The sequence below is a fragment of the Triticum aestivum genome, chromosome 7A (genome assembly GCF_018294505.1).
Source record: "Triticum aestivum cultivar Chinese Spring chromosome 7A, IWGSC CS RefSeq v2.1, whole genome shotgun sequence".
Classification (NCBI taxonomy): domain Eukaryota; kingdom Viridiplantae; phylum Streptophyta; class Magnoliopsida; order Poales; family Poaceae; genus Triticum; species Triticum aestivum.
The window spans coordinates 252,351,718-252,363,201 of NC_057812.1; positions in this window are offsets into that span (position 1 = coordinate 252,351,718).

Consider the following 11,484-nt stretch of genomic DNA (forward strand, 5'->3'; position numbering starts at 1 on the left):
AGAAGCCATCTAGCCACTAGCTATGGACCCGAAGGTCTGAAGTAAACTACTCACACATCATCGGAGGGGCCATGGAGTTGATGTAGAGGCCCTCCGTGATCAATGCCCCCTCCGGCGGAGCTCCGAAAAAGGCCCCAAGATGGGATCTCTTGGGTACAGAAGGTTGCGGCAGTGGAAATAGGGTTTCGTGGTGCTCCTGGATGTTTTGGGGTATGTGAACATATATATGAGGGAGAAGTAGGTCAGTTGAGCCATGAGGGGCCCACGAGGGGGAGGGTGCACCCAGGGGGTAGGCGCGCCCCTTTCCTCATGGACTCCTCGTTGGTTGCTTGACGTCCACTCCAAGTCCACTGGATCATGTTTGTTCCAAAAATCACGCTGAAAGGATCGATACGGTCGACTAGAGGGGGGGTGAATAGGAGACTACAAATTTTAATCTTTCTTGTTATTTTTAAGGTTTTGCGTATAAAGGAGTTCACTAGATATGCAACTAGGTGAATGCAACCTATATGACAAGCAAGCTCCAAGATAAATATGTTAGGCAACAACCTAATTAGCAAGCCAACAAGCATACAACAACAAAGTAAGGTGCGGGAAAGGATTAACCACAAGTGAGACTAGGATGCGGATTTTAACCCAAAGTTCACTCTTCCTTGGGGAAGAGCTACTCTCCGTTTGGAGCAGTGCCAGAGCCAAAGCTTGCGGAACGCCACCGAAGGCTCACCGTATTCTCCTTCGAGTCACCCCCAACGGATGAGCCTCGAATCACTCAGGGTTGGTCTTGAAGACGACCACCACACCTTTACAAACTTCTCCAGAGCACACCATAGGAAAGGAAGCTTCCAGAGGAACCTCTAACCGCCTAGGAGCCCAAGCTCCAAGACTAACAAGTCAATGGGGAAGAAATGTTGCGGAGAACTCGATTTGGTTTGGTCAAGTTGTAGATCGGGTCTTGCTCTCCCAATCCCCAAAGTTTCAATAAGTTTGGGTGGAGGGATTGAGAGTATTGAGCAAAATGGGGTGTAGCAATGGTGGAGCTCAACAAGACATTAGTGTTCTTGGCTGGTGGGGATTTCTGCCCGTTGGACCCCGTGCGCACGGACTAAGTCAGCCCCTTGCGCACGGGGTACTCAGAGAGTTACGCAGTACCCCGTGCGTACGGGGGTCAAAAGACCCCGTGCGGACGGGGTACTCAGAGAGTTACGGAGTACCCCGTGCGCACGGGGGTCAAAGGACCCCGTGCGCATGGGGTACCCAGTAACTTTCTGTTGCAAGCTTTCTGAGTACCACAGCGCACACACTAGGTTCTTTAGGTGGTCGGAGTGGGAAGGATAAGAGAGTAAGGCTCGGTAATGGCATTCCCACACGACTTTCATCCACACAAACCCCTCTTAATAGTGCGGTCTTTCCTACGACTCGAAGCAAACCAAAACTAAAACCTTCGAAGCGTTGAAAGACCACGCCTTTGCCCTTCCGGAAATGGGGGGTCGCACATCTCCACCGTGGGCACTTATAACCAATATCCTGATATAAACTTTAGCAACCGATATTAGTTCAACGAATCACATTGTCATCACACCAAAATATAGTATAAGTGCCACTTGCACTTTCAATCTCCCCCTATAACGGTGCCTAGATCTCATCACAAAGTGTGGTGAGCAAATAAAGTGAGACCCAATATAAGCATAAGGATATAATTGCAATAGTTTCACTAATAAAGCTAGAGTCTCACAACCACACATACAGAAAGTAAATAAGAGTATCTCAAGCCAACTAAAACCAACCAACAACGAAAAACACGAGGCTTGAGATCTCAATGCACACAACACACCCACGAACACACCACTTCTCCCCCTCTGTCATCAAGACAACAAAAAGGAGAAAAATGGCAGAAACTGACACTGAGAGACGAAAGCTAGGGGAGCAAATGGGATTAGAGACCCCAGTAGTCCTAGCCGTAAACACGACACCCAGACCCACTAGACAAGAGGAGGAACACTCGAGGCATCATCATCATCAAAACGCCACCCGGCCATCGGGCAAGATTGAGCAGTGGCCTCACTGTCGTTGTCCTCTGAACCTGGAGTGACCACCTCACCAGTTGCAGCCCTTGCTGTCTTCTGCTCACGCCGAACAAGCTTCTCCTTGTTGATTTCCTTGATCTGACGGAGCTGAATTGACTGGCACATCTTGAACATGTTGCTCAAGGTCTTGAACAGAGACTTCTTCTCTCCCCTGGAAAAGACGGCCTCAGAACCAACAGACTTGGCCTTACCACGAGGGATCCGTGCAGTAGAGGACATGCCTCGAGTGTAAGTGGCACAATCCTCAGGCCTAGGGTTGCGCCCCTTTTTGATAGGCACATAATGAGCAGGAGCAGCTGGGGTCCAGTTGGTGTTGCGCTTGGGAACAGAGGTCTTGAAGGAGGCAATGTACTTGGCAGGACAGACGGTATCAATCAAAGCCTGTATGAATGGAGCATAGATCAAGGACTTGTTCTCTTGCACACACTGACGAAGCTCATAGTACATGAAATCCAGAACATCCACTTTCTTCTTCTGATGAAGATACACAAAGACATCTAGCATGGAGCTCCGAATGTTATGAGAATCCCCGACCTTTGGAGTGAGGGTATACCTCAAGATATGGCGCATGGTGTCATAGAGGGGCAAGAGATCTTTGACTGACCCAGTGAAAAATGACTTCTCTTGTTTGTAAGCAAAGGCAATCTCATCCTTAGTGCGCTACCTACTTTCCCTAACAATGCCAAACTCATCAGAAACAGCCTCTGCATCCATAAATGGGTAGGGAATGATCTCCGAGAACTTTGCCATAGGAGCCGAGCACCGATGCGTTCCGGACATCCAAGTGAGTGTGCGAGCAGAGTCATTGGAGAAATATAGAGTGGCAAAGAACTGCATCACTAGATCTTCATTATAGGGATGGTTGAAGGTGACAAACAGAATAAGACCCAATATGCCAAGAGCGGAGCACATACCGGGATACATATGATCATTGTCGTGCAAACTCTCAGTGTTGACTTGCTTGTGAGGAGCAAACTTCTTTGACTTGGTCATAAGAAGCTCATGATAGACCCTTTGCTGAAATTCGTTCTTGAAGCGGGGATCCACTCACATACTAGTGGCAGCTGCATAAGGATGGCTCTGTCTCTCAGCCCAGATCTCTGGCTTGGTCCACTTGGCAAGAGGCATATTCCGGAGGTCACGCCCACCCGGAATGGCTTTCTCGGGACTAGACACCTCTTCCTCTTCATCTTCCTCAACACGATCATCCTCTTCTTTTGTCTCATCATCAACATTGGGGTTGTCATAGTAAGCATCATCTTGCGAGTCATAATCTTCCTCAGAATTATCGGAGGTCTCAACAACGGGCCGCTTTGAGGCTGCACGGTGAACACGGCCCTGACCTGACCCAAACTCCTGACCCATGCCTTTGGATGGCTGCCAATGAGCAATCGTGAAATCCTTTGATCCTCCTTTTGGGCACTTGCGATGAAGCTCAACCCTCTTGTCAGCGGAATCTGAAACACACGCAAACACCCAACAACACAAAGCACGAAACACAAATGAGTACAAGTGCAAGATGGATGGCAAGGAGTTAGACAGAATTCAAGCAAAATAGTTCCTGGAGAGCCCGTGCGCACGAGGGTTTAGACACCATGGGCATGGGGGTCTGCGCACGGTACAGGACCGTGGACACGGGGGTCTCCCAGTGGTAGCCACTTCCAAATTGAAATCCGGGAGTGGGTGCAGCAGAGGGACCAAAGGATCTATGCACTCGAATTCTATCTAAAATTTAGTTGAGGCCAAATGAATCTATGGAGCAAGGAAACCCTAAAGCTAAAAACTAGATAGGAACTTATGGAGAGAGATCAAGGGGACAGGACCAACCGGAGGAGGACCCCACCTTGATGCAGATCCACGGAGGAAGAAGCCCTACGAAGCCCGGAGGAGCTCCGGCGAGCGGAGGCGACGGCGGCGGCGCTGGGGGTTTCCGGGGGAGTGGAGGGGGCGAATGTGTGGGAATGAACCCAAGCCCCCCCACGCCCCACCTCTTCAGGGCCAGAAACTGTAGACCTTGTGCGCACGGGCTAAGTGAGCCCCGTGCGCATGGTACAGAGCCCGTGGGCACGGGGTATTTAGGAATTTTGACATGAGTGATTTTTGTTGAATAAAGGGCTGAGTGTAGACTCTTACCCCTTCTTCACAAAAAACGTGATTTATATTTCTGAATACGCCGCGAGGAATGTCCTATCACTATGAGAAGGGTATATGTGGAGCACTTGTACCAACAGAGAAGCGAGAAACACCCACCCAGGGAAAAACAAGAAAACACAACACAACACACCACACACACAAAACAAACACGGACACAACCCTCAAGAGAGGGCGGTGGCTGAGGCCACCATGTTTGAGTTTATTTGGTATGGCACCGCGAAGATATGAACCTTGGGCCCAAGACCAATAATCAACTTTGAATCACAAGTACCACCTAAAGTGGCTAATGTGAAAGATTGTGTTTGATTTATGCACTTCTAGGATAAGATAGCTCATGAGTTGAGCTAGCTCCCCCTAGACATGTGCCTACATCTAAGCAAGATAATACATGAGTATGTGTGTATGAGCAATAATTTCATCCCAAGTTACTAATATCCATGATATTTAGCTCATGCCTTAACTCGCGGAATCTTGCTTCTTCAAGAGGCTTGGTGAAGATGTTGGCTAGTTGATTCTCGGTGTTGACATGGAGTAACTCAGTGTTTCCCTTGTCCACATGATCTCTAATGAAATGATGGCGAATCTCAATATGCTTGGTCTTGCTATGTTGAATCGGACTCTCGGCAATCTTGATGGCACTTTCATTGTCACACCAAAGAGGCACTTTGTCACATTTGACACCATAATCCATCAAAGTTTGCCTCATCCATAATAATTGAGCACAACAACTTCCAGCAGCAATGTACTCGGCTTCGGCTGTGGAGAGAGATATACAATTTTGCTTCTTTGAAGACCAACTTACCAACGACCTCCCTAAGAATTGACATGAACCGAAAGTGGACTTGCGATCAACCTTGTCTCCGGCCCAATCCGAAGCTGAGTAACCCATTAACTCAAATGATGATCCCTTGGGATACCAAAGGCCCAAGTTTGGGGTATGAACCAAATATCGAAGGATCCTTTTCACTGCCGAATAGTGGCTCTCCTTAGGAGCAGATTGAAGCACACATAGACACACTTAACATAATATCTGGCCTAGATGCACAAAGGTAAAGCAAGGAACCGATCATAGAGCGATATACCTTTTGATCCACTTCTTTACCATTTGGATCAAGATGAAGTTGACCATTTGTGGGCATGGGTGTCTTCATTGGCTTGACATCTTGCATTTTGAATCTCTTGAGCATGTCTTGGATAAACGAGACTGATTGATGAAGGTTCCTCCTCTCAATTGCTTCACTTGAAAACCGAGAAAGAGCTTCAACTCTCCCATCATGCTCATCGCAAATTCCTTAGTCATAAGATTCTCAAACTCAACATTAATAGAATGGTTAGTGGACCCAAAGATAATATCATCAACATATATTTGGCAAACAAACAACTCTCCTTTTACCCTCTTTGTAAAGAGAGTGGAATCTATTACCCCAATCTGGAACCCCTTCTCGCTTAGGAACGCCGTAAGGTGATCATACCAAGCACGAGGTGCTTGTTGGAGTCCATAGAGTGCCTTATGGAGTTCATAAACGTGAGAGGCATGATCGGGGTCTTCAAAATCGAGAGGTTGCTTGACATACACCAACTCCTTAAGAGGACCATTAAGAAATGCACTCTTAACATCCATTTGATATAATTTCAACTCATGATGAGAGGCATAAGCAAGCAAGATGCGAATGGATTCGAGACGGGCAATGGGGACAAAAGTTTCACCAAAGTCCAAACCTTCAACTTGGGTGAAACCTTGTTCCACTAACCTTGCCTTGTTCCTTATTACTTGTCCATGTTCATATTGTTTGTTCTTGAAAATCCACTTTGTTCCAATGACAATAAGAAATTCCTTGGGTCTTTCTACAAGGGTCCACACTTTGTTGCGGGTGAAGTTGTTGAGTTCTTCATGCATGGCATCTATCCAATCCGAATCGTCAAGTGCATCTTCCACCTTAAGGGGCTCAACACAAGAGACAAACGAGTGATGTTCACAAAAGTTTGCCAAATGTCTACGAGTAGTTACCCCCTTTTTGATGCTTCCGTAGACGTTCTCGGTGAGGTGTTGAAGATGTTTTAGCTTGGCGGCCACTTTTTGCTCTTTGAGGTCAAGCTCTTCTTCACTTGGTTTTGGACTTGATGAAGAAGCTTGCCCTTGGGATTGTTTTAGCCTTGGAGACACTCTTCTCTTTGCAACCACAAGTTCTTTCTCATTAGGAAGTGATAACGATGAAGACACATGTGGTTGGGGTTGATCTTGATCTTGATCATGACCTTGAGCTTGATCTTGAGCCTCAACGATTTGTTCTTCATTATTTGGAAGAATTTGCTCTTGATCTTGCTCAGGAATATGAGGGACTTGATCTTGTTCTTGGATAGGTTCATGATCTCCCGAAGCATCTTGTACAAGTGGTGTCCGTGATGACTTCCCTTGTGGAGACTCCACAAGAGGGGCTCTTACTTCTTCTTCTTCTACTTGGACATGGGGTGTTTCTTGTGGAAGAATGTGGCCTATCCCCATTGTTCTTATAGCTTGTGAAGGAGCCTCATCACCTACAAAACTAGGAACAATTTGCTCCACATGGGAGCCATTATCTTCATCAAACTCCACATTTACCATTTCCTCAATGCACCCGGTGGATTTATTGAGAACTCAGTAAGCATGAGAGTTTGATGCATATCCAACAAATATGCCCTCATAAGTTCTAGAATCAAATTTAGCTAACCGAGATTTCTTGTTCAAAATGAAACACTTACAACCGAATACCCAAAAGTATTTGACGTTAGGCTTTCTCCCAATTAGGAGCTCATATGGTGTCTTGTTCTTGAGCTTGCTGTCAGGACCCCGATTCCAAGCCACATTGATCTAGCCGGTAACACCTCATATCACTTTGCGGCCTCACGCATGGTATCCCATGGGTGTCGCCTTACCGTGGCCCGGGACCGTTTGCGCCTTTTGGCTCACGTATATGATAGTGTCGCTAGCATCCATATGACAGAGAACCCGGGCCGACATGGCTAGTCGTGAACCCAAAGCGGCACAGACCTATGGAGACAGGCATACATGAATCACATCGAGCATGTTGGTCATCAACGAGTGATTCCGGGCTGTAGCACTAGGCTAACAGGACTCCGGGGAACCCGGGCTGTACCAGGCTAGGCAGGACTCCGGATGTCACCGCGTGACATTTCCCCGAAAGGACAGACATAGGAACGACGTGAAACACATGCCGGTCAGTCAAGTGTCCTGAGCAGTAGTGCTGGGCTAGCAGGACTCCGGTGAACCAGGCTGTAGCGGACTACTATGGCTCGAGGAACACTAGACTACATTTCCCCATAAGAAAGGCTGCCAAGGATAAACAACTAGATTGTCGGATCCCACTCATACCAAGCATTTCAATCATACACACAATATGCCCGATATGAGTACATACAACATGGCATCACAACAAAACTCTACAACTTAAGTACTTTATTTAAAGGCTCCAGAGAGCCATACATAACAAGTTCATACAGATAGGGGTCACATGACCCAACACTCAAGTCAAACAATCATACAAGCACATGCGGAAGCAACTAGTCTGAGTATAGACACTAGAAAGAAAGAAGGCTTCTCGAAGCCTGTCTATCTACATGGGGCCCTCCATGGCCAGGATCACCACCTGGGTGGCTAGTCACTCGTCGACGTCAAGGTCTACGTAGAACCCATCGGAGGGGGCAGTGTTGTCGTCTGAAAACAGTAATTGAGCAAACATGAGTACAAAGGTACTCAGCAAGTCTTACATCAGAACCTAATATACATGCTCATTCTCAAGAAGGTGGTGGGGTTATTGCAGCAAGTCAGCTTTGACTCTTGGCTAAGCTATCCTATGGTACTCCACTAGTAAAATAGTTTTCGCACACGATTCCACTACTCACCAACACAATACTCCACCGGGGATCCTCTCTCGTCATCCTACGAGAGGGCCATCCTCGGTACTCACACTTATCTTGAGTCTTTTAGTAGTATCCATTAACTTGTCTATGAACTGTATAGGCAACCAAGTAGTCCTTTACCATGGACGCGGCTATTAGAATAGATGATGTTAACCCTGCAGGGGTATACTTCTTCATACACGCTTTCACCACTTACCGCCGTTTACACGACATGTACTCGGCAACCTTCAAGCGGAAGCCCAGCGAGGGTGTCGGCCATGGCCTACCTAAACACTTAAGTCTCTGGTCCAGGTGTATCGCCTATCCAGGTTCCATCCGCAGGGAGTCCGGTCGACGTTTCCACATACGGCCCCGAACGATGTGAACAGGGTTCCCGAGACACCAAACGGGTGACTCGGTACACCGTGACATGGTGTGTCTACCGCAACATAGCCCACCCCTAGGGTCAATGCTACGCACGGACGCCAACACATAACCTACAAACACCAGAAACTATTTGCAACTCCTGGACAGAGTACTAAGGTATTTAAGAAGCCGAGAGGGTCCATTGGTTTCGGGCCCAATGTACGGTAGTAACTGCATCTTAAATCACACATACAGATCTCAGTTCTTATGGACGGTCTCAATGAAACAACCCACCATGTACTCCTACATGGCCTCTCATCGATACCTTTACCAAAACATGTTCAACATATCCCTCATATTACCGACATAATCATATCACTCTAGCCCATCACCCAGATGAACCAGACCTGACACAACTCTAAGCATAGCAGGCATAGCAAGGTAGGAATCACATACATGGCTCAATCAACTCCTACACATGCTAGTGGGTTTCATCTAGTTACTATGGCAATGACAGGTCATGCAGAGGATAAGGGTTCAACTACCGTAGCACACAGCAGTTTGAATCGCGTTGTCTTAATGCAGTAAACAAGAGCAGAAGCGAGAACATGGGTTTGTATCGGAATGATCAATGGGTTGCTTGCCTGTTGTAGTGGTAGTAGGGTACTGCCCTTCAGACGGATACCCGGGGTTATCCTCGGAGGCAGAACCTACCACGAAAGACACACCGAAGCATAATCAACACATGGCAATATGCAACAATAAGATGCATGCTATGCCATGGCAAGATGAAAGTGTCTTGGCCTAATGCAAGCTAAAATAGAAGGGGATGAACTCATTTGAATCAAAGATTCAAATATTAGCTCAATAAACATGGCCTTATTAGAGCATCACCTTATTCTGCTTAAACAGCAAGGTTAACTTGTTTTGTCATGCATGAAACCATTTAAGATGGATAGATTGAATTTTTATGATCATTTTTCATATGTAAATCTTTGCATTTGGAGCAATGGTTGATTTTCTATGATTTTTAGAAGTTTTGACTATTTTCTGGAATTTCCTATTAAAGAATAAATCCAGTAATTGAATTAATGCGTCAGCATGACATAGATGTGACGTCAGCGGGTCAACTGGGTCGGCCAGGTCAAACCTGACTGGTGGGCCCTCTCTGTCAGTGTCACAACTAGTTAACAGAATTAGATTAACACTAATTAGCTGTCAGTGGGGCCTGGGCCCACATGTCAGTGACTGAATTAATTAAACTTAGTTAAAACTAATCCTAAACTAATTAGAACACCGGCCCCACCTGTCATAGACTCAGGGGGGTCTACCTGGGCCCACACAGGGGTCAAACTAAGTCAAACTCGCCGGTGTTTAGCCGCCGACGAGGCCAGACGCGGCGGAGGGCTCCGGGTTTCGTGCTCTGGCAACCAAAACGATGGCGGAGAGCATCTACGCATAGCTGGGAGCAAACCGCATCGAGCGGTGGTAGTGGGTGGAGCTAGGGTGGCCGGAAACGTCGCCGGCGACGACCTTGGCGGCCGCCGGAGTTCGGGCGAGGCCGAAACCGAGGCTGCGGGGCATGGTGAGGCGCATGGAATGGTGCTACGGGCTCCTGGGAGCGCGTGGAAGATGAAGGCGTGCTTGGATTCGAGCTTACGCGCCTGTGGCCATGGCGGCGACATGGCCGGCGGAGCCGAGCTCTCGGCCTCGATGGCAGAGGGGGTTGGAGGACGCAGACGAGCGCAGGGAGAGGGACGGAAGAAAGATGGGCTCACAGCGGTTGCGGACGTCGTCGGGGCGTTGCCAGCGATCTCGGCGGACCGAGGAAGAAGAAGACGTCGGGGAGGTTCTTGGAGGCGTCCGGCGTCGCGTGAGTCGACGAGGAGGTCGAGGACGGCAGCGCGGAGCTAATGGGCTTGTCGGAGAGGCGAGGGGGTGGCTCTGGTGACGACTACGGCGAACGGTGGCGAGGATCGTGCTCGGCCATCGCGGGAGAGGGTGAGGGAGACGAGGGGGAGAGTGAGGGAGGGAGAGAGGGGGACGTGGGGGTCGGCGTGGCACCCCTAGACGCCTCCAGGGCGTCGGCAGAAGCAGGAGGTGGCCGGTGTGTGGCCACGGGCGCCGGCCACGCGCTCCTCGTCCTCCTGGCGGGAGGAGGAGGACGACTGGCAAGGCCAGTCGGCTGGGCCGAGCCAGGTGGGCTGGCCAGCACAGGTGAGGCCCAGGTGGGTTTCCCTCTCTCTCTTTTTCTTATTTGTTTCTGTTTTCTATTTTTTTCTGCAACTGTTGGGCTTTATTAAAAATACTAAAACGTTTCCAAAAATCCTGAAAATAATTGTGGGCTGTGTTTAGAATATTTCCAACAGCAAATATTTATTTCCAGAATTGTTTGAGCATTTAAATTATTTATAGCATTTAAATGCCCAAAATCAAATACTTATGATTTAATTCAATGACCTTCTGTTGACCTAGAAAATTATGCACCAATTTTGCCAGAGGTTCCAACCCAAGACAAAGAGAGTGAACTTTTTTAGAAGGGCATTTCAGGTTCATTGAAAATAATTTTAGTAAACCCTAGTTGTTTCCAGGGGGTGTTGGGGGTTCTGTCATCCCCATTTCAAACTTAAAAGGAAATTAAACACGATGCACACTCTAATGCTTGAACTAGCTAGGGTGTGACAACTCACCCCCACTCAAAAGAATCTCGTCCCGAGATTTAGGATCCTCCGGAAAGAAGGTGGGGTACTCGAGTCGAAGACGATCCTCCCTTTCCCAAGTGGCTTCTTTCTCGGAATGGTGTGACCATTGAACCTTGAGAAACTTGATATTACGACGTTGAGTGGTACGCTTGGCTTGATCAAGGATACGAACGGGATATTCCTGATAAGAGAGGTTATCTTGTAGATCAAGCGTTTCGTGGTCCACTCCACAGATAGGATCCGTGAAGCAACGCCTGAGTTGAGAAACGTGGTAGACATCG